The sequence below is a fragment of the Myiozetetes cayanensis genome, unplaced genomic scaffold (assembly GCF_022539395.1).
Source record: "Myiozetetes cayanensis isolate MyiCay16 unplaced genomic scaffold, myiCay2020 scf14, whole genome shotgun sequence".
Lineage (NCBI taxonomy): Eukaryota > Metazoa > Chordata > Aves > Passeriformes > Tyrannidae > Myiozetetes > Myiozetetes cayanensis.
The window spans coordinates 17,038,607-17,062,499 of record NW_026087048.1 but is presented as its reverse complement, the minus strand read 5'-3'; the positions used below and the strand labels follow the sequence as shown (position 1 = coordinate 17,062,499).

At 43.5% G+C, this 23,893-nt stretch overlaps 1 protein-coding gene across 4 annotated transcripts in view; it reads left to right on the top strand.

Annotated features, from left to right (window-relative positions):
• Positions 1–23,893, top strand: part of IGF1R (insulin like growth factor 1 receptor) — a 171,348-nt gene that overhangs the window by 6,317 nt on the left and 141,138 nt on the right. The gene's annotated exons all lie outside the window — the stretch shown is intronic.

Genomic DNA, 23,893 nt, shown 5'->3' with positions numbered 1-23,893 from the left:
CTCTGGGTCCTGCTGGCAGGACTTGTTGGTTTTTTTCACTAAGTTTGATAGTAGTTTGACTTATTAATTAATTAAGGAGATGCATTCTGGCACAGCAGGGGTGGGCACAGCGATGTGTTGTGAAGGTTTAACTTACCTTTATCACTGCAAGTTTTGCTTTCTAACCTTTGCAAATGCTAAATATGAGCCATTCCCTTAGGACATCTTTTGGAGACACCAATTAACTTGCTCAGTGTTGATATCCTGCAGAAGTTGCTGTTGTGGCACAAGACTGTTGAAAATGTGCTGAAAAGCAAAATTGTTGTTTGTTTACGGGTTGATTTGCATATGGCTTGTAAGCTTTAATGTAACATAATTTTATTTATTTATTAATTTTGGACCTGTGCATTTCCAATCACTCTGTTTCTTTGTTGGTAAACCTGGTGGTACGAGCAGGAAGAAGAATCTGTGGGTTTCAGTGACTCCCCAGGAAGCTTTTCGGGGAGACTGTTGCCTTTGACCTGCCCAGGGAGAAGGGAGCTCACACCCCAGTGAAGTGCTGAGATTAACCCTCTAGAGGAACCAATCCACTAGGAAGTGATTCTACAGAACAACAAGTGTTTTGTAGCTGCACAAAGTTATTTTAGTAGTAACTTGGAGCAACAATTCCCGTTAGGATCGACACCGAAGTGCCAGGTTGTGGTTTATGCTGTGCTGTTGGCTTCAAAAAAGTGTACGTTGTAGAGATAAACCTTTTAAAGCAGGAAACAGGTGAGCTGCGGTGGGTGTGCTTTGCTGTCCCAGTTTGTAAATTAGGGGGGTGTGTCCTGCTGTCGTGGACCCCTGGTTTGTGAGGGTGTGTTTTGGGCAGGTCCGGTGGCCGGGTGGGATTGTTTGCCGTGTGTTGCCAGCGAGGCACACGGTGCTGCAATAGCTGTGACCGGCCAGTGTTATCTGCAAAGCCCTTATTGGTGCCATTACCTGCTGTAAAGATAGCTCTGTTTACTTGGAAGTGTGAGCATCAACTGATCAGAACACTTTCTCTCAACAGGTGGGCTTTTTTTGGGGGGGTTCTTTGCGGAACATCCCTTCTCCCTGAGGAGGGAGCAGTGTCAGGAGGTGACAACATCAGGCAGATGCAGGAAATATTAACAGGCTTTTAATGACAGAGGCAAACTTGACACGAGTGGTTTTCCCCTGCCTGTGAGGTGGTGATGGGTCATTTTTACTGAGTGTTTCCAGCAGCTTTGTAGTTTTTTTTTGCTTCAGTATGAACAGTTTGCAAATTATTACACTACTCATTTAAGTGAGCTACTTGCACAATACTGTTCAAATAGTGGAGGGTTTGATTGGAGGCAGGAGAGAATTTTTTGAAGTTCAGAATGCATGAAATGAATACATGCTGAAGTAGTCAAAGATCTCTTGTACTTTATCAGAGAGCAGTCTGCTTGAATGAAAGGTACTGTACCTGCTGTTAAGTTTATAAACTTGGTTTATACAGATTACTTTTTAAATTATTCATTATGCCACGTTACAAGTATATCTGACAGGTTTAAAATAAATGGCTTGATGGTAAGAGGGAGCATGCATAAATTAGAGCTGGGATAATGTGCTCTTTGAAGTATCTCTCCCATTTGTTACTACTGGAGTACAGTAGGTAGCTGCAGCTGAGTGTGTGATTCTCAAGTACGAGAGCATCATTATCTTCAAGCTGTGGGGTAGTGGCAGTTCTTATGTAAGACAGATGAGACAAAGCAGGGAGGACCAAGGTGCACTCTTTGTTTCTGGTTACAGACTCATTTCTGCTGAAACAGGGGCAGTATTTATATGAAAAAATGTCTGTAAGCACAACAGGGGCTGCTGGTAGCTGTGTGTTGGTAAGGGTAGGGTGACATCACTTTTATTTACTCTTTTCTGCAGGTGTTGCTGGGAGTTTGTAAGGGATGTTTTAGCAAGGTGAGGGGAGGTTTTCCCTCGTGCTTAGTGGGACCCTGTGTCTGGTGTGCTCACAGGTGGTGGTGCTCAGCCTGAGAAGCCTTCCTGGGATTTGTGCACGGGAAAGCTTCACAAAAGCTCAAGCTGTTGTGTTTGGAGAGATGTTTCTTTATTGAAAGAGAATTCCAGATCTCTTGGATGAGGAAACAGCTTCCCAAAAAATAAATTGACACAGCGCTGGTTTTCCCCGATTTTGTAGACAGGCAGCTCATTATATTTGAGAAGCAAACTCCCAAAGGAGTTTATGGGGTAGGGAAAAAACCCCGTAATGATGTGTGATAGAGCAGTTATAAAAATGATCACAAGCTTTTCTGGAAGCGGAAGGTCATCTTATGGAGATGAATAGTTCACATCTTAAGCCTTAACCAAAGGGATACAGTCTTTTGGAGGAAGGTCTGGTGACAGCTGCTCCTGGAAACTGTCAACCTTCTCCAGGAGAATTGGCTTGGGCTTGGGAAGGGCTTTATCCCTGGGTCTCCCTGGAGTGGTTTCCTCGTTATTTGTATTTGCTTCAGATTAGGATTGTCTCCGCGTTTTGACCTTCTTTTTACTTCCCTGCTGCTCCTCTCACATCCCCAGGGGTGACTCTGGGTGAGAGTTGTCTTTACCTGGAAAGGCTTCAGATTGCCCCATGGACACCTCAGGCAGGAATGAGGAACTGGCGCTGCCCAGTAGGAATGGACGTGTCTTTGCAGTGCTCAGCTGATCTGAGACTAACACTTGGCTCAACTGGGAAGAGTTGAAATGGCACTGGAAACTCCTTGTTTGTCCTGTCTCCCCTGTGCTCTTTGCCAGGGCAGAAATAAGTTTCATTGTGGTATTTTTTTGCTTTCTCCCAGGGACTTTGGTGTGTAGTGACGTTGTTACTGTTGTCCTCCCTAGTCAAGTTTTGTGTATCCCACTGGGGATTGGTGTGTTCCCAAAATATTGGTGGACTTCAGTGAGTCCCAGCTTAAGAGGGACTCAGTAGGATGATGACACAAACTTCATTCACAGACCCACTGGGGTGGAAGTGGGAGCCCATTGGAACTGTGATGGTGTCTGACTTCCCTGAGTGGATTTTGAGTTGTTGGTTCTCCCTGGTTGTTCTGTACCCCAGCAGGTGGAAGCAGCTTGTGATGCTGCAGTGATTGCAGTGAACATCTTTCAGTTTGTCTCTGAGGCTTTTTGTTTGTTTGTTTTTGAGGTGGATGCAGATTTATTGGCCTCTTGCAGATGCCACATATCCTGGGAAGCAGGGCAGGAATGAATTGTCCAACTGTGTTAGGAGACCTTATAAGTGACTGTTACTCTGTGTGCTTTGCTCCTCTTCCTGGGACCTGAGAGCTGCAAACCAGTAAGACTTATGGCCAGCTGTCCGTGGAGGAGGATGCCAGAAGTGGAAGGGTCTGTCAGTCCTGTTGCTTGTGCCCCTTGGATGTGGAGGTCCTGTTTTATTGGTGTTCCCTGCTGTTTCCCCCACTGTTTCCTCCAGTGGCTGCACCCGTGGTGGAGCTGGAGTCTGTGCAGTGGTCACTGTACAGAAGAGCAGAACTGGGGGTTAAGAAAAGCACATTTGTTGTTCCAGACTTGAGACTTGGCTCGGTTTGAGACTGACTTGAGCTTGCCAGGGTCCTGCCTGGGAGCGACTGAAGGTTTTGATTGTTTGTTTGTTTCCTTTTGTGTGTGTGTGCTAATAAAATGTTTATATTTTTGTCACATCGGAGTGGGATGACTACGTGGACAAATATTTTTGTTGATACTGCGTCTCAACAAGAGGCACGAAAGATGTGTTTAATGTTTAAATTGCTTTATGAGAGTTTCTTTCAAGATTTGAGCTTTTATATTGTTCAGTGGGTTGTGGTTCTGAAGTGGCCGATGTTATCAGTGAAGGAACAGAGGTCCCTCCGAGCGGGATCAGTTGTTATCCTGCAGAAATCAGGCACGGAGAATGCAGTGGAGAGTGTGTGTGTGTGTGTGTAGGTTCTGGGCTGCAGCAGAAGCACACATGAAACGCTCATCTGTTTGTACATGGGCTGTGGAGCTCTTTGGGTAGTTCATTGTTTAAATAAACATGTTGCATTAGCTGTAGGGCTTTAGTGCCAAATGCCCACTGATGAGATGTATGAGGGTTTTGTTGTTCCCAAGCCACACTGAGAAACACAACAGCTTTATAATTCAACACGTTTGAGGAAGATTACAAAAGGAATTCGGGGTGGATCGCAATCAGCACTTCAAAAGCAATAGCTTTAGAGTAACTGTGCTACAACACAGCGCAGCCCATGGAAAAACACTGTCATCTTAACAGATGCAGTGTTATTTTGGAGATTCCACTGTATAAATACATGGACTGTGGTTAAACTGTGATGGCAACAGATGCAATCTCAGTTCTCGATTCTTTCATCTCTTTAATATTTAAAAATACCCCACGAAGTAAAAGAAAAAAAAAAACACAACCAACACCAAGGCTGAAAACATGCCCTCTGTAAATTGCTGGGGTTGTGCCTTTTGGGTCTTGCAGCATTTTGGATACGAGGCTGCAGATGAGACTTGGGCAGGGTAAGGCAGAGTAAATGCTCATCTCGTGAGGGAGCTGCAAGTGCTGCTACTCAGGGCTTATTGTACCATTTGCATATGAATGGAATTATTCAGCTCTACTTAAGAAATGTCAGCGAGATTGAAGTCAGAGTTGGTTAACCTGGCAAAAAGATATTTCCAGTATTTTTCATGAAAGAAAGTGAAAGTATGAAGACAAGAATTACACATTCTGCTGGCTAAGCCAACACTGTCTGAGGATTTTCTTGGTGTTCTTGTAGTTGATATCAGTGACTTCACTTTTAAATTTGTCTGCAATGCATTGCAGTGTTGGGAGAGCGAGAGAGTTGGAATGTGGGAATCAGATTAATGCTGCACAGTGGTGTTCACATTTGTTTTTCTTTCCAGATTTAAATACTGGTTTGAGAAATAGAAATTCAGAGCAAGGATCTTTTTCTTTTTTTTTTAAATGAAGAGCAAATAAAGCATATCAAGATGTTACCAGTGCGTTCACCTTTACCTATCTGCTAGTTGGGTAGAGAAGACAGAAGTTAAACACTTGAACTGGATTTTTAAAAGGCGCTGGATAATTTGTGTGAGCAACAGCACTGGTAGTCATGCTTGCTAAAATAGGGAGTGATCACATCTCGTGCTTCAGGAGCTGCCAGTGTTGAAGGGTTGGGAAGAAATGGTATTCCTCCTCCGGGTGTCTGTATATCCCTCCCCCTTTGTAGAACACAGAAAATGCTGCCTTTGGGGGGTGGTTCAGGGCTTGGTTTTTGAAACGCTGACGTGGCTCGGGGCGCTCGTGGGACTCTGTCATCCAGGTGGTGGCACTTTCCCTGGGAAGGCACGCGTTGCCAGGCGTTGGATGACTCTACTCTTAGCACAAGTATGAGGATGGGGGTGTTGGAATCAGCTGACTGATAAGGAGATAGTATATTACACTAAAAATAAACCCAGATCTTCGCAGGCAGCTGTGAACGTTACCTGGTGTCACGTGCGGCTGGAGCGGAACAAAAGTGCAGGTGGGTTGAGCGTGGCTTGGCCTCCCTGCGGGATGTGCTGCGATGCTCCCGTAGGACTTTCCTTCCTTCCTCAGGAGCAGCAGCTCCCAGAAGTGTGCAGCTATCCAGTGTTTCTTGCTCGTTGGATGTGTGGCCCCAGGCCTTGTTTGCTGCGGTATCAGAATACTGCTGTGACCTCAGGATGGCTGTCCCCGTCACGGCGTCTCACGCCTCGAGTTCGGGTTTGACGCCCCTGCGGCTTCTCCCGGGCTTGGTGACATGAGAAGAGGTGAATCCTGTTTTGTGGACGGAGGGGCTGGGATATAATTATCACGTTTAAACGATTTTTGCAGAAGGGGTGAAGGCTCCATTGAAGTTGTCTGCATACCCTGGGTGGGGATGTTCCCCTCTGCCCTCCCTCTCCATCAATATTCCACCTTCCAGTGGTGTCTTGAGCTCTGTGATGCCTTGGTTGGCTTTGCTGGTGTCGAGCCTGGTGCCCAGAATGTGAAGCACACGCTGTGGGTCAGTGAGAGGCTGTGCACAGTCACAGCTGCCGAGATGCTCAGAGGGTGGAAGAGTTCCATTTTCTTCTCACCTGATTTAGTTACGCTGCTCATGGAAGGGCACTGGGAGAGCCTGAGGGGATGGATCGTGAGGCTTCAGAACCACCTGGTGAAGATGTTGGGAATTTTGGTCCAATTTGCTCTTCACAGTTTACTTTTTCTTTAGTAGGAAAGCCTCATATGCTCTGTGTGTGTGTATATGTACATATATATATGTAAACACTACAAGTATATAATTGTTTTTTCTTTTACTGAGATGGAGCGAATGATTTCCATCGTGACTTAAAACAGCAAGCAGGAAGAGCTTTGCTCTAAATACACAGTTTTAATCTCATTTTGCCTGTTTTTAGTTGGATTTTTTTTAATTGACTGACAGCTGTTAGAACAATGATTCACAAACAACCTTTTCTGAAAGTACAGACCTTTTTACAGATTCATGTAAATAATTAGATGCCTTGGATGCATTTACTCAGATCCTTAATTTTCACATTTTTAAGTGACAAAATGGCAAATGATTTATTTTCTGGTAGATTACTTCTCTCTTTTTTTTTTTTTTTTTTTTTTTTTTAATTTGGATGGAAAATGGAATTTCAGTTGAAATGCAGAAGACCTGAGTTCTGAGACTTAATTAAAGCTCCAAGTGTGGAGGATGGGCATGATGTAAAAAAAACCCCAAACCATCAACAGAAGAAATAGTTTTGTCATTGTTTCCCAAAAGTTTAGAGCTAATAGATCATGCCCACTGACTGTTTCACAGGTTTCCATGCAGGAGTCCTTTATAATTTGGGATTAAGTGCTTGTTGAACTGAACCATTTGAGTAAACTGAAATGAGGCACTTGCAGAAGGAGCTGTTGAATGTAAAAGCTCTCTGAGCATTTCATCAAAGGGTGGCTCCAGGAGAGCACTGAACAGCAAATTCACCAGTTCCAACTTTTTTTGGTGTAAATTATATGCTTACTATTTTTATTTTATTTAAATTACAGTAGGCATTTGCCCTAATATATGCTGTTACAGTTTCGTGTTAGATTTGTAATTAAGTTTATTTTTAGAAGAATGCATTTAAGTGGTTTATATAAAATGATTTTCTATTTTTGTAAATGAAATAATTGTTTTTTATTGACTTTTAATTTCATGCAAATGTGGGCTGTTTTTTTTTTTGGCTTGGAGGTTGTGTAAGCAGAAAGAAATTCATGATTTGAGAATACTTTCATAATATAAAGGACAGGAGATCTGTTGTCATTAGCTGGGGGCACTGGTAGGCAGAGTTAACTCTTATTTAGACATGTCCAAATGGACTGATGGGTGTTACAGAGCGGGGTAGAGTGGGTTTAGATAGTAAATTTTCTTGATTAATCTTCCTGGTTAAGGTGAGAAAGCCACACTGTGAGTGAGTTTGGATGCAGGGGGATAAGAAGGATGGTCATCATGTCACAATCCTGAAAATGTGGCAAATCTGAAGGAGGAGGGAGTGTTAATTGTGTGCAAGCCAGATTTGCTATTTTACTTTGGCCTCGCTATCGTGTCTCTTCGCAGATGAATTTGAAGGCTACAGGGAGTTGAATGATGAGTCATTATTGAGTTGGGAGAATCACAATTGATCTCCATTTCCTGTTGATTCCAAAATTACTGAAGTGTGAAAGCCGAGAGTGACTGATCACTTCTTGGAGGGGAGTTGGGGGTGGAATGTGGAAGTGACTGTGTCTGAAGTGACTCCAGGCTGCCCTGGGTGTCAGCACGAAGATGTTTGCAGTGAGAACAGGTGTGGGCCGTGGTCTGAGCCGAGTTACCTCCCAGGAATGGTAATCCAGACACTAAAATACGCTCTACAGCAAGGTGGGGGGAAGAGGTGTCTTAAGTGGCTAAGGATAGAAGCTTAAGATTAAACTTTTCATTGGTCTCCTCAGTCCTGGGGTTCTGTCTGCCTGACCTGTGTTTCTGTTGCTGAGCTCAGAACATCCTGAAATCCCTTTGCTCCCAGGCCCTGTTTGGGGTGGCAGTGTCCTGTTCCTCTGCAGTGTGACTGCACCACGGTGGCAGAGGGTGGGATGGAGGGACACGATGCAGAAAATTTCCCCTACCTGTTGTTGTTTGCAATTACCTTTTGATGAATGACAAATTATCGTTGTCATTCTGCAGCTTTGTTCTTTTCTCGTGATGAAAACGCTCTTTTGACAGATACTAATTAGAAACACGCTGTGGTAACATGTGCAGGTAAGTGGAAAATGGAATTTCAGTTGAAATGCAGAAGACCTGAGTTCTGAGACTTAATTAAAGCTCCAAGTGTGGAGGATGGGCATGATGTAAAAAAACCCCCAAACCATCAACAGAAGAAATAGTTTTGTCATTGTTTCCCAAAAGTTTAGAGCTAATAGATCATGCCCACTGACTGTTTCACAGGTTTCCATGCAGGAGTCCTTTATAATTTGGGATTAAGTGCTTGTTGAACTGAACCATTTGAGTAAACTGAAATGAGGCACTTGCAGAAGGAGCTGTTGAATGTAAAAGCTCTCTGAGCATTTCATCAAAGGGTGGCTCCAGGAGAGCACTGAACAGCAAATTCACCAGTTCCAACTTTTTTGGTGTAAATTATATGCTTACTATTTTTATTTTATTTAAATTACAGTAGGCATTTGCCCTAATATATGCTGTTACAGTTTCGTGTTAGATTTGTAATTAAGTTTATTTTTAGAAGAATGCATTTAAGTGGTTTATATAAAATGATTTTCTATTTTGTAAATGAAATAATTGTTTTTTATTGACTTTTAATTTCATGCAAATGTGGGCTGTTTTTTTTTTTGGCTTGGAGGTTGTGTAAGCAGAAAGAAATTCATGATTTGAGAATACTTTCATAATATAAAGGACAGGAGATCTGTTGTCATTAGCTGGGGGCACTGGTAGGCAGAGTTAACTCTTATTTAGACATGTCCAAATGGACTGATGGGTGTTACAGAGCGGGGTAGGGTGGGTTTAGATAGTAAATTTTCTTGATTAATCTTCCTGGTTAAGGTGAGAAAGCCACACTGTGAGTGAGTTTGGATGCAGGGGGATAAGAAGGATGGTCATCATGTCACAATCCTGAAAATGTGGCAAATCTGAAGGAGGAGGGAGTGTTAATTGTGTGCAAGCCAGATTTGCTATTTTTACTTTGGCCTCGCTATCGTGTCTCTTCGCAGATGAATTTGAAGGCTACAGGGAGTTGAATGATGAGTCATTATTGAGTTGGGAGAATCACAATTGATCTCCATTTCCTGTTGATTCCAAAATTACTGAAGTGTGAAAGCCGAGAGTGACTGATCACTTCTTGGAGGGGAGTTAGGGGGTGGAATGTGGAAGTGACTGTGTCTGAAGTGACTCCAGGCTGCCCTGGGTGTCAGCATGAAGATGTTTGCAGTGAGAACAGGTGTGGGCCGTGGTCTGAGCCGAGTTACCTCCCAGGAATGGTAATCCAGACACTAAAATACGCTCTACAGCAAGGTGGGGGGAAGAGGTGTCTTAAGTGGCTAAGGATAGAAGCTTAAGATTAAACTTTTCATTGGTCTCCTCAGTCCTGGGGTTCTGTCTGCCTGACCTGTGTTTCTGTTGCTGAGCTCAGAACATCCTACCCTGAAATCCCTTTGCTCCCAGGCCCTGTTTGGGGTGGCAGTGTCCTGTTCCTCTGCAGTGTGACTGCACCACGGTGGCAGAGGGTGGGATGGAGGGACACGATGCAGAAAATTTCCCCTACCTGTTGTTGTTTGCAATTACCTTTTGATGAATGACAAATTATCGTTGTCATTCTGCAGCTTTGTTCTTTTCTCGTGATGAAAACGCTCTTTTGACAGATACTAATTAGAAACACGCTGTGGTAACATGTGCAGGTAAGATTTAAAATTTCTTTCTCTGTTTCCTAGGACTTATTGTTAGGAAAACCAATTTTTTTTTTTTTTTTTTTTTTTTGGTTAGGAACTATTAAGTTGCATTACTAGACTCTGCCCACGTTGCATATGTGAGAGTAAATTCTGCTGAAGGGGATTTGTTAGAAGAAATGAAAGGGAGGATGTTCACTGTTCTGAGTTATGTTGGAAACAATCTATAAAGAAGCCTTGAAATATCACTTTAGGAAGAGATAACTTTAGTTCCCTGGAGGAATAAGAGGAGGTGGGAGGTAAGGCTGTCCCTTCTCCTCTGTTTATTGCATCCCTCACAAAAATCCTGATTTTAAGGAATTTTTCTGAGGGGCTGTTTTGAAAGGCAAAATAACAACTGTTCAGATGGTCTTTGAACCATTGAAACTTGTCAGGGGTGTACAGTCTGATATGCTGTGTCAAAACAAACACCTAAGAGAAGGAGAAATATGCTTATTCCTTGGAAAGCATGTACAGGCTTTTCCCAATGTTGCCTTGTTTAGGATGGGAAGGGAAAAAAGAGGTGGTCTGAGAACAGCTCGGTTTTCAAATTTGGAAACAGAGGGGGAAAAAAAAAATTCTTGCAGGCTTCCTGACAGGCAGGGTGTGTGGTTTTCAGTCAGAAGAGCTGATTCAGATGCTCTGGCTTTTGCAAGGGAACAACCTAGAGGAGTGAACTTGCTCTGAGAGGGTGCAAAGAAGTTTCCTTTCCTCTGGAAGAAGTTGAGCAGACACGGAGCCTGGAGTTGCACGGTGGAAACTTCAGTGAGGTGTGGGAAGGACACTGGTTTTCAGCAAAGCATGATGATTGTTCAGGATGTTGTGAATTCAGGAGCAGGAGTTGCCACAATTAAAAGCCGTGTCTCAGTCGTGCTGAGGTCGACGGGGAGCTGTGAGAGCCGTATGAGGAGCGATCTTGGCAGTTCTCAACTGCTTCAAACGCTCAAAGCCACACCTTGACACCTTATATCTTGTCTTGTAGGATCTCTGTTGATAGGCCCCACTGCAAGAGCACTTTGTTAAACACAATGAAATGTGTAATATTTGTATAATACTCGTGTTCTGGAGAAATCAATAAGACCAGTTTCCCTCTGAAGGGACAAGACGCCCGTCGTGCTGATGGAGTCGGACACGTTGGGAAGTGGTGCTTTGTCTCCTCTCAAGAGCAGTGTGCTCTTGTTTTCTCTTAATCAGCAGGATGCTCTCCTGTATGTCAAATGTCTGCGTTGTTTTTGTGATCTCTGTCAGGGAAGAGCGAGGTGTGTGTGGGGAAAATGTCAGGGAAGCAGGATAGGTTTAAAAGCTTTGTAGTAGGGAAAGCCTGCAGCCCTGCCTTTCTGTCTTGAGTAAAAGTGGTAATCACCACCTCAGGGTTGGACACTTTTGTGTTTATGTTTGTGCTTTAAACAATAAATAAAAGAACAGCTTGCCCTTCAGAAGAACTTAATGCCTGGCCTGCTGAAATACTCTGGAGCAGAAGGGATGTAATTAACCCTTTTCCCTTTAGCTGGGTTGTGTTTCAGAAGGTAACTCAACATGTCCAGCACATCTGAAATTGCTTATTTGCCAGTTCACTGAAGTAAGGATTTTTCAAGTTGATTGTCTGAAAATCAGAGCTCTCCTTCCTCCCATCATTGCCTTCCCTTCCTTCCCTGTTTCCTGAGCTGCAGTTTCCAAATATTTAATAGGACTAGTACTGATTGCCCTTTTGTTTGTTTGGTTTTTTTTTAACTTAAACAGCAGCCATTGAGTAGAAAAGTTTATTTCCCATCTTTCTTGCCCAGGGCTATAGAGAATAGATCTTGGAAGTTTAGGCACTTGTCCAGGCTTTACAGAGGAATTTTTAAGAGGTGCTTTTCGCTTTTGATGCAGTGAAGGAAGGGGAATGACTTGAAAGGACTGACAGAACAACCACCTCTTCCTCTGATTCTTGAGTATTTTGCTTTAGTGACCAGGTGCTCAAGTAGCACAAATCAGTTCTGAACTGTTCTCTCAGACACTTTTGGTCTGATTCAGTGAAAATGGGCTGAAAGGAGACAGGACCTGAAATGCTTCCAACTTCCCCCCCCCCCCTTTTCTTGACTCTCCTTGAAGTATGAGAATTAATGTGAGAAAGTGTCTGTAGCTCCCGCTGGGTCAAATAGAGGTTGAGATAAAAATACCTGTCTCTGTGTGTGTATTGTAATATTGATCGTCATGTGGTAAATAATTCCTTGGCAGCAGGATTGCCAAGTCTGATGTTCTCCGCTTCATTTGTAAGTTTTTGGTGCAGTCTTGCTGCTGGCTCCGTGCTCAGACCTGCTCTTTGTGCTCTGATGGGTATCTGCTGCATTACTTCCTTCTGACCAGCCTTTCCTTTCCGATAAACTATCATCCTCTGGGTTGGTTAAGCTGACTGGATCTGTTAGTTCAGAGCTGCTCTCTTTTTGTTGTGACATTTCAATAAATTCCTGGTCTCCATGAGGACCCATTTCTGTCTCTCACCTCTCCCAGCACGGGTGTGCACGTCTTCACACCAAAACAGAGATTTCTGCCCGGCCTCTTTTTTTGAATTTCTTTGTTTTTACCTGTTCCGTTACAAACATCTTTTAAGTGGTGTTACCCAGCACAGTCATTCCTGTCACTTGGGGACCTCACCTTTTCCAAGCAGACCGGGAAGTTTTCTGTCAAAGGCAGTGTGTGCCCTTCACGGATCTGGGGGCGCTTCGCGAGTTCAGGACTCTCTCTGTGCCCTAAATTGCTGGTTAACTGGGGAGGAAATGAGGAGACCGAGTCCTGGTTTCTGAATGTGAAGCTGAATGAAGCTGGCATGTGGTAAAGCAAAGCACTGTCGGCTCAGATGTGTTTTCTTAACATGGACCCAAACAGCCTTGCACAAATACCGTGGTTTTCTCTCACAACAGCGGCGGGGCCGGCGGAGCTGTCGGGCGGCTGAGGCGAGGCCGGGGGCTGTCCATCAGCTCCGCTCCCCACAGGAGTCTGCCTTCAAGCTGCCAGTAGGAAAGGAGGGTTTTTTTTGTCCTCCTGTCCAGATCCTTTTTACCTGTCCTTTTTTCCCTTCTGTTAATTTGTCCTTGTCTTTCTCAGACCTGGTTTAAGCTGTGCACCGTGGCCGTGACCCGGTGCCTGTGTGGCACCGCAGCCCAGGGTAGTCGTGCCCCTCGGTGCGGTTTGTGTTGGCAGCAGATGTTTGGCTGGGGTGACTTGATGTTGTTTGGGCAGGCAAATCATAACTACAGGCAGAACAGCTCCTTTTTTTGGGGGTGGCTGTAGTGGCACAGGGAAGATTAGATTCTTCCTTTAACTTCCAGATTGGCAGCTGGCTTTACTGTAAAACAAGTGGTGGTGGTGGTGGGGAAGGATGTGGGGTGCTATAATTAGTTCTGGGATTGCAGAGCTTGGTGAAACCTTCCTTGTGTCTGAAGGAAACAGTCTCACCAAGGCTTTGTAGAATGTAGAGTAGTCTGGGTCCAGAGGGAGGTTTGTTTTGATGCAGTCCTGTAGCCTGATTGTAAAGTCTGGCGAGCAGTTCCTGCCCGTACGAGTTTCCTCCTCGTGAGGGGATGAGCAGAGTTATTGCTGCTGGTGGTCTCTGTGTTTGAGAGATGGTACCTGTTGAGTGTCATCAGCTTTATTTTTTTGTCTACCTTGAGAAGTGTCTATTGTTATAATGATAAAAGACTTTCTGAATGCAGTGCAATGAAAAATACGTAATTCAGGTTTAAGTATCTAGGAATGTATTAGTTCATGTGGTTCCTCTTGCTTCCCCCTTTGTCTAACTCCTCTTTTTATTTGTTGCAATGGGTGAAGTTCACTGTTTAATTTTTAATCTAAGTCCTCTAAGGAAAGATTTCTTATCATAGGTTAATTATAAATATATTGTCTATAATAATTTAAATATTAAGTAGAACAACACTTGTTAAGAAACACAGAGCACTTTGCTGAAGAAACACACTTGCCCAGAAGGCTGAGGTTCCAGGTGTTCTAGTACTAAATCACCTTTTAACAGCAGTTGCCCATTCCACAGTTCCTTCAGGGAGGATATTTTAATTTTAGTTCAGTCAACCAGGTCAAACAGTTGATAAGTTCTATTGCAGTTACAAAAATCTGAGCCTGAAAAGATACTGTGTGTCATGTCCCCCCTGCCCCAGATGAAAATTGATTTTTGAGAGAATGAGGTCTTTTAAGATAGTGATCTTTCAAAAAATGGTGCTTTTCAAGAATCAGGTGAGGTTAAACTTAGCACAGCATGTTTAAATCCACTTTTTCCTAGTGAGTGCAGCAAGTTAACTTTAAAGGTGACTTGAAAGATGTTTTTCCGAGTTCAAATCTTATTTTGTACGGATCTCTCTGTACACATCCACTACAAAAACAACCCAAAACTTTCACTTGGATAACATCAAGGAGAGAAAAACAACTGTCTTTTATGGCTCCAATTTCTTCGAATTCTCCCCTGATGATGAGCTACCGAGTGAAAGGTGCCGTGCCTGTGTTCGGCTCACCCAGCTGGACCCGCTGCTTTCCCTCGGGAGGATTTGTTAGAAATGCAGCAAAGCAGCCTGTTGCATCCCAGGCTCTCCAGAAGTACCACCCAGAGGATGAGCAGGAACTCTCCTGCTTGCTCTACTAATGCTCTCTACGTGTTCCAATGCTCTTCTAAATAAAATTATGACAGAAATTGCAGTTGCCAAGCAATAGAAGTTGGCACAGCCTGGCTGGTTCTGTACCCAGACTGTTCTGTTAACCAGGGTTGCAGTGTTGGTGCATCATGGACAGGGATTCTGGGCAGTGTCTAAAAACCACCTACAGGGTTGGAAATCCAATGTTTCGGGCAGTATGTGAATGTAAAATGGACACAGTGGGCTGAAATGTCACCTGGAACTTAGAAATTTGGGAGTAAACCACTGTTGGCCCTTTTTTATTAACAAGGTGTGTATTGAGGGTTTTATATTTATTTTTTTAAAATTTTCACTGTTTGACAGCGAGAGTCAAATAACTGCTGATCAGATCTGTGTAGATAGGCTGAAAATCCTAAACCCAGGATCGGAAGCTTTCCTTTATCTTGAGAGAAATGAAACTCCCGGAGCTCTGGGACCTGACTGTGCCTGAGGGGCTCTGGTTTTCCACGCTTAACCCTGTTTACCTGGTAGCTTCTCACGTGTGTGCATTAAGGGTGCTTTGTTTGTGGAGAGACTCTCCTTGACTGGTATCACAGAGCTGTTCTGTTTTCTTTTTCCGTGGTTATTGTGCTGTGATGTCTCTCAGACAATAAATACCGTGTGAATGCTGCCCTGGTGGTGGAAAGGGCACTTCCCTTGGCTGGGCTGTGTTTGTGACATTAAAAGCGAGTCTAAAGCATCCAACTGACCAGAAAAGTGAGCTCACATAAGAACTCCTCCTGGTACAGCTCCTTTGGTTTATATTTGCCTTAAATTGTCTTCTGGTGCAGCTGTTTTTGGTTGATAAGACCTGAACTGCTCCTTACCTTGGCTCTGGCACTAACCCAGGTGCTTTACCTTGTATTTGGAGAGGAAGGTTCTTTTTTTCAATCTAGTTAGCTCATGGCTGGAAAGCCCCACAGCACCTGCATATATGTAATTTAATACCTTTAAAGCCCTTTTTGGGGATTGCAAGTTGGTCATATTTTAACTGCCTTGAGAGAGCAGGTTGCAGCATGACCTGTGTGATTTTTAAGCTGAGTAGCTGCCGTGTGAAGGGAGGGGAGGGAGGGCTCTGTGTTCTATTAAATAAAGTTTGACAGCACTGACTACTTTCTTCTGAGCAATCAGATAATCATTTCTTAACGCTGTGTTAAGTCTCTGTTTGGGGGGAAATGCAGGACTGATGGAAGTCTTCGTTCAGTTTGTTAAAGCACAACCACTGCTGTGGAAGGCCAGGGAACGTGGGGTTTCTGTGTTCCATTGCTTAAGAGCTGGTTAGCACAGCACAGTAGGGCTGTGTGTGTTTCATATTGTTGAGTAATTGCATCAGACTTTTAATTTTTTTTTTTTTGTTTTTTGTGGATCTGTGTCTTGCCATTAAATCCTTTGCTCACCGTCGTGGATGCAATTGCATGTTATGATACTGCTCTGTCAGTTTGCTTCTAATGAAGCCTAAATGATGTGGCCTGATTGGCCAGCCACTTTTTGAAAATAATAATTAAAAATAATCCCCAAAAAACTTCAAAGAGTGACAGGTTTCCTAGATTACTGCAGGGTGGCAACCCAGCAGGCAGCTAAGGATAGTAAAGTCTCCCTAAATGTGAATTGCTGGGCCCAGCCACATGATGAATTTTCATTCTGAAAGGATTTGGCTGCTTATCCCAGCTACCTAAGTGTATATCCCATAGGTTCCTGTCAGCCAATTGCTGAGTCACTTGGATGTGCAGACATCTGTTTTAAAAAAAGAAATAAATAAAATCCTGCACACTATTTTTTTTTTAAAGGTGGAGAAGAACAGTTCCCAGGAGAGACAATTTTTTGTTAAGCTCTATTGTCATCACAGATTGTGAAACATAAATTCAGTGTTATAAACAGCTTGTAATTTCAGTCTTCCACCATTTTTGCTTCAGCAGGCATTAGACTGAAGCTGCTGCCATTGGGTTTAAACATTATTATCACCATTAAAAAAAAAGTTTTACTCCCATAATAGTTATTGATCGTAACACGCCACCTACTCACTTGTGTCTCAAGTATTTTGTGTAAATGGCACACTCTCATTTTGTGGTGCTGTCAGGGAAGTTACAATGCAGGGTAAGAAAGTGCAGAGGCTTGAAGTCTGGGTGTCCTCCTGTGAGGAGGGAGCTCATCTTTAGTGAGTGAGGTGTTATCTGCTTTCTTCTGTGTTTTTTTGTTGTTTAACTTAGATAATTTTCTCACAGGCTTGCAAACTTGACTGTACTTTGATGTGTTGCAGTGTAGCCAGGGGTTCTGGGGTGGCCATGAGGGCTCAGCCTCTTGGAAGTTCTCCCTCCTCCAGTTTTGCCCTGCGTCCCCATGAGGACAATACAGAATCCGTGCCACCAGAGCCGCTCAGCGTTGCGCTATTTCAGCACGAGGAGCTCATGGAAGTGGCTTCCCAGGAAGCCCTGAGGGATGTGGTGGGTCAGCGCAGTCTTGGGCAGAGAGGATTCATTTGGGGGTGACTTGTCATGAGGACGCTTTCACGTGGGCTGGGCTAAACACAGACCCACTTGCTCTGGTGAGCTGTGCAGAGAAGGCATCAATCAGTGTTGTTAAAGGGATTCAGTTCGTTTTGTTGGCTCCATCTTTGCTAAGCTGCTGTTCCTGTTGACATTCAAAGGAAAATGCTGGCTGGGAGAAAGCGAGCGAGATGAGGGACAAAAACGTGATTTATTCTGAAATTTTATTTGTGTAAACTTATGGGGAAGTTGGAGGAAGTTCATGGAAAGCAGCAATGCCAGAGATATCTTTAGCCAGTGACAGCTGAAAATTGCAAGAGCAATAAGGCAGAGACAGTTTGAGTTTTGATGTGGGTTGCAGCCCTTTTTTGTGTTATTTTTGTGAATGTTTTGTTCTGGTCAACTTGGTAACACAGTGGCCCTTGGATTTGGAGTATATAGTTAGCAGAGTGGGAAAAGAGAAAATTAAAGTAGGATGTGTGTGTTTTTCTAAGGGCTGTGGGAGACAATGGGGACGTATGTGGAGAAGTTGCCTTTTAAAGTATTTGCACCAAATTTGACTGGCCTCTTTATGACAGCACGTTTTCCTTCCAGATCTGGGCAAAAATAGTTCTGTAAAAGGTTGATAGGAGTGATGAGTGCCATGAGGTAAATTAATGATAATAGACTATATGTCTCAGAAATTACAACCTACATTGCAATGCAGCCTCCAGTCCCGTGAGTGTTTGGAAGATCACAGTGGTCTGCCTTTGTCCTCCAAGGCTTAACTTGTAATTAAATGGGAAAAAAACACAACCCAAGCCATCTTCCCTGGCCTTAGATATGTTATCAAGAACATTCTAAGGACTTACATTCAGATGGAAACAGTTGGTTTTTGTTTGGGTTTGAGTATTCCCTTTCATGTCTTGAAAGCCAAAGATGGCAGCGTTGTGCCGGTGCTGGGAGTACAGGAGGTGAAATTCAACTATGGACTTGCTTAGCAAAATCTGAAATGACTGACATTTCCTGGATAGTGGGGTGCCTTTTATCTCTCCCTCCCCCCCACCCTGACAGATGTAACTTCCTAAAATCTTGGTAAATGCAAAGCGGTTCATGTGGCACATTCAGCAAAGAGAAGCAGTTCAGTGGGGAGGGAGGCAGCCGGAATCGCGACGTAGATTCAGTTCCCTCCTTGTTGCTGGTTCTGACATCCCAAGAGGTAACACAGAAGCGGCTTCCCTGGGAAGAGATCTAGTGATTGATGTGACACATACAGGATAGGTGAGCTTAGAGAGTACAGAAATTTTGTGGGAGGTTGTGTAAGTACATTAAAGACACTAAAATATATATTTCATTCATAGTGTCACTACGGAGGCAAAACCAAGAGCTCAGTGGGTGGTGGAATCCTGTGTTAATGTAAAGTGTCATAAGCAATCTCTCCAACCACTGATTTCTGTGAACTCCACATTTAATTTCTTTGCAGAGTATGCAATTAAAGAATCCTGAGACTTCAGTAGTAATTTTTTTTTCCCTGTGTCTGCAAGTGGTGCAACTGTGCTGAAACTTTCCGTGGGCTCACAGGGAAATGGTGGTTGCTGAGCTGTTCCTTGTCAGTCTTTCTACCTTTGCCTTCCATGTTATTGAGTGGAACTAGAGGAACAAACCAGGCTTAAGCCCAGGCCATGGGCTGCAGTCCCTCTCTGCTCAACAATGACTAAATAACACTTAAAGATGATTTTTCTTCAGGGCTGTGTGACAGTCCTGATGGTGTCCTTAAAACAAGCATAATGCTTAGGAGTAAGAATGAAGAGAGAAATTAAGGTCAAGTTATACTTTTCCCTGTTTATATTCTGCATGGGCATCACATTTTTTTTTATATAATGTGGGGATGAGGATGCTGTCATCGGCTGGAATTGGTCTTTAACTTTCAAGTGTCTTAAAGGAATTTTTTTGGAGCCCTTGGGTTTTTCCCAACATGCCAGACAACCCCTCTGTGGAGTTGATCCAGTAGGTAGTAAACATGTCAATATGCAGGCCATGATAAGTTATACAGATCTAAATCCACCCCGTGCCATAAACATGTTCTTTGTTGTTGCGAGAGAGGGCTGGGAGCTCTGGAGATGATTGCCTGAAAAAGGATGCTGCCTGCTGGGAATGTGGGATGAGGGCAGCTGGACTGCAGCCACATTCAGTAGCTGCTTTGGACCCTTTCTTTATAAGGACCTGCCATAGATTAAAACTGAAAAACACATGATGAAAAGGAAGTGGCTCTGTTGGGAATAAATAACAACACTGTGCTGATCTCCCGGAAGGACCCACAGCTCTGAGCTGACATCACTGAGGGGTGATGTGGTCAGGCCTCTTTCATTAGAGGAGTTTGGAGAGTGCAGTGTTCCCGTGTTGGGGAACGTCAGCTCTTTGCTGCCCAGGGAGCAGCAGCAGCTGTCTGGGAAAGCAGAGCTCTCCTTGCACTGGAGCGTGCTCAGAAAAAACATTATTGGCCAAGTGAGCTGTGGTGGTGTGAGCAAGCCACTCTCTGAAAGTAGAACCAGCCACAATTGTGTTTTTGTATTAAGCCTTGTAGTTCCTTCTTTGTGTGGGGAATCATCCAGCACTGATGGTGCCATACTGTGCTTGTTACCACTGTGCAGAATTTCAGGGTGTAGGAGAAGTTAAGCAACCTCACGACCTCCTTTAAAAAAAGAACCCTTTTGGACCTTGTGGATCACAGGCTTTATCCTCAGAATGGATGTTAAAGCCCCAGGGCAGGAAAACAACATGGAATTAGAACAATTTCTGCACCTTTTCAGCAACCAGTGCAGGGGGATACTCTTTTTAAAATGGAAATGCTGAAGGTATCCAAGCTCCTCGTTTAAGACAAACTTCGCATCTCTACTGTGAAGTAAAGGAAACAATTTTCACAGAAGGGAAATCACAAGAGGGGAAACAAAGGGAAATCAGAGCACGCTGCAGGTTTACAAACCAGGAGAAAGGTGAGCGGGAGTTGACGTCGAGGTTGCTGGTGAGATGGTCATGGCAGGTTGTCTGTCCTGATTCCCTTTCAGAGACCTGAAGGCTGCTCAGGCTGAACAGTCTCTGTTGCCAGGGAAAGCCTGACCCAGACTGGTGTTGAAAAGGCCTCAGGCTTGCGAAAGGGATGTGCTGGATTGGCTGGTGACTCAGAGCTGCCTTGGTGCTGCTTTGTCTGAGACTGGTGTTGAGAAAGCCCAGATAGTGGTGGTTGCTCCACCTTTAACTTCTGGCTGGTGGAGAGGGTATTGTGCAGTGTAGTACAGCCTTTTAATGGTATCTAAAAAAGTAGAGGGTCAAAGGCAAGGCTTAAAATGTCAAGGAGTGTGGTTTGTTTTTGTTTTTTTTTAAAGAAAAACATAAACAGTTGTGTTTCTTTAGAACTTCTAAATGAAGTAACTTGGATGAATACAAAATTGGAAGCCAGGACTGCACTGTGATGAAATAGCTTCTTGTAGGAAATGAATCCTTATTGAAAACAGTGGCTGTGTGAACTGTCAGGGCTGCCCTGTAACACCTTAGTTAGTGAATGAGCTGGGGTGAATTTAGGTGCAGCTGGGAGGTGGTGTGGCAAGCACAAGCTGTGGTAGAGGGTGAATGTTGGACACAAGGCTTTCTGCTGCTCTGTGTGTCATGGCATGACATTTTGGAGAAAGAAGGGTTCTTTCCAAACACTGGAGGGCAACAGGCAAAGTCCTTTTAGGAGTCTCCAGTGACCTGAAGTAACTCGTGGATGTAGGGGAAGAGTGAAGAGCTGCTGCCTGGAGTAAATGACTGTTTGGTGGTAGGTGGTGATGAACTGGCAGGTGTTTATCGAGGTGGCAATGCATTCTCCATGTCAGGATGGTGTATGATCCAAATAAACACTGGCAAACCGTAGCTGAAGTTGAGAGGACTCCACTGGGTCAGTGCACTCCAAGCTCCGTGTTGGAGCTGGCCCAGGCTGTGTGTGCTCAGTCCTGCTCCGTGGTGTCCCAGCTGGAACACCCCTCACACAGGGACTTGCCAGGAGGTTCTGCCAGGTCAAGGACCAGGAATTGCTCTCATCATATGGACCTGTTATGTGCAGTCATTTTTCCTGCTGGTTCATTGACCCCATCTCAGTTACATGACCAGGCTTGCCCATGGGATGCTCTCTGAAAAAAGGAGCAGAATTGGGTCTCTTGTTGGATACCAGGTGAAGCTCAGGACTTCTGGACTAAAAATCTGCTTCCAGGGAGTCATTTGTGTTCATCTGGGTAAAGAGTGCATTGCTTCTCTTCAGTATTTTACTGTACTGGGGAGTGATCTTTTTAACAAATAAGTATTTTTGTCTTTAAAAAACCAATTTCTGACTCAGAATTAGGTGCTTAGTTTTGAGTAAGTCTGATAAATGATAGATACTTTTAAGGAAAGTGTTGGAAATCTGTAAGGAGCTGAATGGAAACAGCATGGATCTGACTATTGGTAATTATCCTGGGTGTTTATAATCTGCCCAGAACTAGTGGGGCAGGGTAATAAACAGCTGTTGCATTTTTATTTTCTGTTAGCGAGCAAAATAAATACATCATAGTTAATTTCCAGTTCTGAACTGAACATGAAACAAAGGGCAGTTATCCCAGCCATATTAAAAAAGTTCTCTAAGCTGGGATATCCAAAACTGTTAAATGGAGTATAAATGCTCTAAAGAGCATTTTCTGTGCACTTCATTGTGTCTGACAGACCAGTTTGTATTGTAAGTCCATATAGGCTTTCTCTAAAACGGGATCCAAAGAAAACACAGCACAGCCAGATGGAAATTGGAGTTGACTTTGAGCTCTGATTAATTTGTTTTTCATATAATCCTTTTCAGGGCAGCGAGAAAAACGTGAGAAAAAGATGATGTACTGTGGTATAATTAACTCTGGTGAACAATGTGAACTTAAAAGAGATTTCTTTTAACAAAAAAAATCTGCTTCAATGGGAACTGTTTTTCCCAAATGTCGAGATGGACGGAGATGCTTATCCTGTTTCACATTTGGGTCTCTGCAGTTCTCATTATATACGTGGAGTTCTGCAAAACATAACTCACTTCAGGAACTAATGAACTAATAAGTTCTTAAAACATCAGCAGCTGCTCATCTGTGATCAATTCCCAGTATTGGACCCCACTGGACTTCATCCTTCTCCATGTTGAGGGGATGAGGTTTCATAACTGAGTCAAGTGAGTGCAGACTTCTGCCATAAAGCTCCAGAAATGTCACTGATTTATAAAAAGCATTAAATATCTAAAATTAAGTAACTTTCAAGCTGAAACAATCATAAAGCTTAAAAGCAGTATGACTTTGAAAGCCCAGCCTCAAACAGAGACGTGAACAGATATATAATGCTTTAGTTAACGTTGCTGCCATTTCTCTTACAAATTGTTCTTTAGGGTATTGTAACTCAGCTGTTTTTAAACCCATCACTCTGGAACCTTGCCTGCAAAATGTCAGCACAAGTGCAAATTTTATTTCTTTAACAAAATAAAGGGCTTGGAGCAGTTAGGCTTTCTAAACTTTTATGGCAGGAAAATAAATGTCCCTCCTTTTGCTTTGCCGTAGCGGGAGCTGTGACGTTCCCCTTGTCCTGCCAGCAGGTAGAGACAGAAACCAAAATGGTTTAATGGGAGAAAACTCTCTGTGTGTTCCAACGTGCCTTTTGAAAACAGGAGAAGCCCAATGTTGGAGCGTCAGCACCCCCATGTTGAGGCTGGGCTGTGCTTTGGGCTGAAGGCACTGTCCCTGTGGGGGGTGGTGGAGGAGGGATGGTGGCTTTGGAAGACAATTTAAGAAGTTGGAAGCAAGAGGTGGGGACCAACCAGCTCATTAAAGGAATTAATTCAGGAGAGAGAGGCATCACTACTGCGCTAACCGGTGCATCTCTTACCAGATCTACTATCTTGGAACTCTCTGAAATTCCCCTCTTCCATCTGGCTTCGAGAGCTGGGTAATACCAACCCATTCACTCTTTTTGTGCTTCTCTGGAGTTGTTCAAGCCTTGACACACACATATTCCAGGCAGTAGCATGCGATTTTTTTGTAGTCAGTATGTACTCTGATGGCGATTTCCTGTCTCACTGGTCGTGATGACCAAGTGTTACTGCTGGTACATTAGTTTTGTTGTTTATTCTTTCTTTTTAAAGGTCTAGGGAATGAACTTTCTTGCACATAGTTGCTTCAGTGCAGCAAGTCACATTTAATAGCCTCTGCTTTCAGCTTGAATCTTTACAGAAGGAAGATTAGGTAATAGTTTGTGTAGAAACATCTGTTTCCTAACAAAGATCTCGCCCTATTTTATTTTTTTATGTTGTCCCACTAACCAGAAAGTCCTTTAGTCTTTTAAAGACTTAGAAGTCTTTAAGTCCTTGTTGGGTATTAGAGTTGCTGTGGTTTTAGCTTGCTCATGTTCTGGATCCTTTGTTAGCTTAAGTTATTAGCCTTAGATAAGTGTTGTGGGATGGAAGGGCTGCTTTCTATTGTCAGTGCAATTTCTGAATCTCTGGACAATTTGTCTGGGTTAGAATTTAAGTTTTTTGGCTCCAGTGCTTGTTTAGACCTTTTCCTTGTCTGAGGAAAAGATGTTGTTAAAATAATTAAGCCTAGGGTGCATTAAAAGAGAACCTTTCCACAAAATTGAATTGCTTGGGGTTTATTTGAGTTTTGGGTTGCTTAAATAAATTGGCTTTTTGCTTTGTTTGCTTACAAGCAACTTAGTATCTATTATGGGGAGTCTTTTTTTCCATGTTTTCCATAGAAGGCTGGCTCTGAGGGTTTTGAAGAACAACAGCTCTCTGCACT